Here is a 5857-nt window from a genome sequence, read left to right on the forward strand (position 1 = left end):
TGAAATCAGAAAATATTCGCAGAGATAACATATGTCAGGAATACTTAGTGTTTCTAAACTTGGATGAATCCAAGTTAGCTCCCAAATACATAAAACAAACTTAGATAAATTATTTAAAGAAATTGAAAAATCACCCATCATGCTTAGATTTTCATACACATCTTTCTTTAACTTATATAAAGTAGAACAATAAAACCAGTCATTTACATGTTTGAACAAAGGGTACATAACAAATGAAAAATACCTATTCTTTTCAAAGTTGCCCATTAGAACTGTGAAAACTGCCCATTAGATCATGAAGCAAGTCTCTAGAAACTGCAAATATTTGTATTATAAGGACAAGTTAGATGGGTTTTATTTTGTCAATAAGAAAGTTAATTTAAAAATCTAGACATTCAAAAACATTCTTTTAAAAAAGTATAGATTCTGTAAAAATTATAATTAAAAACTTCAAAATGTTTTAGAAGTGACATAGAATGAAAAAACCACATAAAATGTATGACATGTAGATAGCATGGCTATTCACAAAAACATATAGCTTCAAATTCTTTTAATAATAAATAAGAGAGATTGAAAATTATGTTAGGTTTACAAGTTAAGAGATTAACAGACAACAAAAAACAGCCCTCCAAAATGAAATGAAATGATTAAAATAAGAGGAAAATGTAGCAAAATGCAATATATAATAGAAAAGATAAACAAAATGAATAATTGGCTCTCTGAAATATATACTAAATTTGAATAACTTCTTCTAAACCTTACCATCACAAAAAAAGATAAGGCACAAATGAATAGCTTTAGAAATGAAAAAAGAAAATCCACATAATTATGAATATAGTAGATATTAAACAGACATCACAATTATGTTGTGTCCATAAACATAAAAATTTAGAAAAAAATTAGTTTCTATAAAATTTTGATTTTCTAAAACTTATTCAAAATTAATAGAAACCTCAAAAAGCCTGTAAAAATTCAGGAAAAGTGAGAAAATGGTTAAATATTTTCCCAGACAATTTTACTGGTGAATGCAACCCAAAACCAAGTAATTGCAATTTTATACTCATTTTGACAACATATAAAAATAAAGCAAACCGTCTCCAGTTTATTGTAAAGAGCTAGAATAAGCTTGATGATAAAGCCTAATAAAAACATGAAAAGAAAATTACTGAGCAATATCTCTAGTGAACACTGATGCAAAAATGCTAAAAATATAATAATAAACCCAATTTAGCAGTGAATAAAAAAGATACTATACTGTGACCTAAATGGGAATTTCCCAAGAATACAAAATTGTTTTAATTAAACAAGCAATTAATGTAATTTGTAACATTAAAAGACTAAAAGAGAAAAAATAAGGAGTTCTATACATACAAAATAATATTCAATCATTACTACAAAAAAAAACTTGCTTGGATAAGGAATACCTATGAAAACCTACAGGGAGGGCAGCATCTGTGGCTCTCTGAGTAGCACACCAGTCGCATATACCAAGGGTGGCAGGTTCGAACCCAGCCCCAGCTGAATTGCAACAAAAAAATAGCCAGGCGTTGTGGCGGGCACCTGTAGTCCCAGCTACTCCAGAGTCTGAGGCAAGAGAATCACCTAAGCCCAGGAGTTGGAGGTTGCTGTGAGATGCCACGGCACTCTACCGAGGGGGACAAAGTAAGACTCTGTCTCTAAAAAAAAACCTACAGTAAGTAACACAATATTAAAATGTTGAAATTGTTTAATATCCAAAAAAAAAAAATTATGCATTACCATCACTGCTTTTATTCTGCTTTCCATAGTAATACTTAAGATCAAACATTTAAAAAAAAATTTTTTTTTTTAAACAGAGTCCCACCATGTCACCCTCAGTAGAGTGCCATGGCATCACAGCTCACAGCAACCTCAAATTCTTGGGTGTGAGCAATTCTCTTGCCTCAGCCTCCCAAGTAGCTGGGACTACAGGTGTCCACCACAACACCCAGCTATTTTCTTGTTGCAGTTGTCATTGTTGTTTAGCTGGCCCGGGCTAGGTTCAACCCCACCAGCCTCGGTGCATGTGGCCGGCGCTGTAACCACTGTTCTATGGGTGCTGAGACCACACATTTAAAAAGGATTCCTATTTTTATGTGGTCTTGAACAAACTCATAGATGTCCATTAACTTCTATAACTTTTCCCCAAAACAGCCTAAATTTTGTACTTCAAATTGGGCTTTGGCAAGTGCATGTCTGTCTGATTCTATCAATTAGCTTGTAAAGGGGGCGTAAGGGACATAAGCCACTCTCCCTTAAGTAACAGGGAGAACCCTGAGGAGGATACTTCCTCCAGAAACTCCTACAGAATGGTGAACGCCATTGAGTAATTACATGGAATTTAATATCACAGCCATAAGCTTAAATTACACTTTATATAATAACTTCAAAAGACAGTGTCACTTCTCAAAAATGGCTTCGTTGTTTGTTTTGTAAAGTGACCAGAATCCACTCCCATGCTGCTGATGCCCCAACATCAGTAGGGATGGATTTCTGTCGTGTGCTTTTCTAAAGAGACAGTCAGCATTCCCCAGCTTTTATTTGCCTCGCAGTCTCCCATCCTTCCTCCCTTCCACAATATCACACACACAAACATGCACACGCACACCGTCATCCATAAAAAGTAAACATGTTTTTTATGAGTTGTTTTTAAACATGTGTATGTGGACATTATTTGTAGTAACTGGTCAGTAACTACTTCAGGTATATTCTCCTGAATATTGCATGGGTTCTATGATCCTTGAACTTCATGATTGGTGAATATGTTGGAGGGAGTTTAAGATTTCACGGGGTGCCCATGTTTTGTTGGAAATAGAATAGAGAGAGGCTGAGTCTATGTGGTATATGGTGTAAGCAGGCAGCGTCATTCTTAAAATGGAACCATGCAATAGCATTTCAGGGTAGATTATCTGAAAATGCAGGGGGAGCATGAGTAATGTTTGGAGGAGGTGGGTTAGTGCATGGGAATGATAGTCCAAATATTTAGTCAACAGTACAGATCATTTGCTGGCCAATCAGAATGAGCCACTGACAAATCAAAGGAATAGAAGTCATAATCTATATAAAGTCATATTGGCCAAGTGGTGTGTGTGTGTGTGTGTGTGCGTGCGTGTGTCCACGCAAGTACCTCATGGTAGACACAAAATAAGAGGTTAACAGATACACTGACATTTATTGGGGGGGGTCCATCCTCCACATGTTGGGCCCATTTTGATAACAGACTACGGAAACATAAGAAGCTACTTCTGGATAAATAGTCCCGTGTGGCTGAAATGAATCTGTGCCAAATCTGTTCTCCCTTCTTTCTGGCAAAGGTCAGGACAGTGTGGGATTCGGTAGCTCAAAGGGCAGTCCATAGGCAAGTTTAAATACAGGGATCATTTCTTCTTGCTCCTGTGGCTTCGCTTGCATCTTCAAAGCTGTCTAACATACGGCTATTTCCAGTTTCTTTCCCTCTCCTGCCTTCACGACACCCGCACTTAAGTTTAGAGACATGCATGTGTATTTGAAAACTAACGAATTCTTATCAAAGTCTCCTTTTCATGTTGAGCCATTTCTGTATCTAGAAAACTTTGTCACAAACCATAATTTTCAATTATTTAGTTGTAACAGGATAGAAATCCTTCTCCATATTTCATGTTTTATATTTAATAGCTGAAATTCCGGGAAGGGAGGAAATTAACTCCACATACAGGCTCACATCTAAGACTGTCAAATAAACAGAGAAATTCAAGGAGTTAGGGATGGCAGTGTAATCATCACACTGTGTCCCGGGCAGTACTGTCTAGTTATACGGAAAATAAGGCAGGGTCTCCTTAAGGATCTACTATAACTGATGTTTATAGTCAGAATGTTATTTCTCTCCTTTCTGGCACAGAATTAAGGGACTCTGATAGCACACTTGCGTGAATACTTGAATATACCAAAAGCCGTGGTTTTGAGACTGATGAATAGTCATCTAAAGTTCTGCAAGGGAACGCTGCTCAAGGCTTACAGGTTTTCCTTACAAACATGGCTCTATTATTTTCACAACCAAATATCTGACTGTATTGTGTGAATAAACTCTGAGTGGTTGAGAAAGTGGAAGGAGGGATGGCCTTGAACATGAAATTGAGTGATCAGAAAAATTCTTTAGAGTGGGGAAACTATGAAGTTGACCTCAAAAGCAAGGAATAATTTGTATAGGTAAGGCGTGAGAGGAAAAGAGACTGCTGTGGGTTAAACAGCAGATGCAAATGTGTAGAGGTAACGTGTTGACGCTATGTGAAGAGCTTAGCAAAGTGGGGGCAATTTCACCAGCAGTTGTGGAGACAACTGCCAGACAAGATGAGCACAGATGGCAAATTCATCATAGGACAAGGACTGCGAGCCGTTTAGGGTCTGGGGCAGAGAGAAGCTCAAAGACGTTGCTTCTGCACAGCAGAACTAGCAAGACACACACATTAGCAACAAGAGGCAGGGACCAAGACACACGTGAAGAGACAAACCAGGGAACTGGGCCATCAAGCTGCCAGAGTTTTGATTGACTTCAACAAAACCTGGGACAACACGTTGATCTCACTGGGGACCATCAGAGAAATCCCAAAGATGCTAAATGCAGATTTTATTCTGCAAATTTGACAGAAAACTTTACCTCTGAAATCTTTTGTTCAATCAAATCTTTTTTCAAATAAATATTGAGTTCAGCTTATCTTTCATTTAAAGCGGTCACCACCCCGTTAGTCCCATCACTCCATCGGGACCAAAGTGGTAACGGAGTAGCGATGGTTGAAGTGCAGTACAGACCTTTGAATGTGAGGATTTTAGAGAAATGAGAGGTTCTGCTTTGGATATCCATGAAACGCTCTCCTAACACAGGCTCTCAAGTCTACCAAACCTTTTAAGCAATGATAATCATATTGATCTGCCATGAAATGTGGGTAAGTCTTGAGTGTTTTTCTAGCAGACATCAGGATCTAAGACTTTCAACTCAGGTTATCAGAAGGATCAGAAAAGGAGTGTCTTGAAAATACATAGGAAATATTACAGAAATCTAAAAGGAGTGATAAGGCACTTTCCATTCACAAAGAAGCTGGAGAAAGAAGGTTCTCTGATTTCCTCCTAAACTATCCAGTCTCCCTGTCTACTTCTCCCAGAGCAGCTGTCCCGCCAGCTCTCTCTCTGCATACCTGCTCGGTCTCTGTGCACCTGCTCTCTCTCTGCACACTTGCTCTGTCTCTGTGCACCTGCTCTGTCTCTGTGCACCTGCTCTGTCTCTGCGCACCTGCTCTGTCTCTGCGCACTTGCTCTGTCTCTGCTCACCTGCTCTCTCTGCGCACTTGCTCTGTCTCTGCGCACCTGCTCTCTGTGCACCTGCTCTATCTCTGCGCACCTGCTCTATCTCTGCGCACCTGCTCTGTCTCTGCGCACCTGCACTGTCTCTGCGCACCTGCACTGTCTCTGCGCACCTGCTCTCTCTCTGCGCACCTGCTCTCTCTCTCTGAGCACTTGCTCTGTCTCTGCGCACCTGCTCTCTGTGCACCTGCTCTGTCTCTGTGCACCTGCTCTGTCTCTGCGAACCTGCTCTGTCTCTGCGCACCTGCTCTCTCTGCGCACCTGCTCTCTCTCTCTGCGCACCTGCTCTGTCTCTGCCCACTTGCTCTGTCTCTGCTCACCTGCTCTCTCTGCGCACCTGCTCTGTCTCTGCGCACCTACTCTGTCTCTGCGCACTGCTCTGTCTCTGCGCACCTGCTCTCTCTGCGCACCTGCTCTCTCTCTCTGCGCACCTGCTCTGTCTCTGCGCACTTGCTCTGTCTCTGCTCACCTGCTCTCTCTGCGCACCTGCTCTCTCTCTCTGCGC

The sequence above is a fragment of the Otolemur garnettii genome, unplaced genomic scaffold (genome assembly GCF_000181295.1).
Source record: "Otolemur garnettii isolate 467f Iridium unplaced genomic scaffold, OtoGar3 scaffold00030, whole genome shotgun sequence".
Lineage (NCBI taxonomy): Eukaryota > Metazoa > Chordata > Mammalia > Primates > Galagidae > Otolemur > Otolemur garnettii.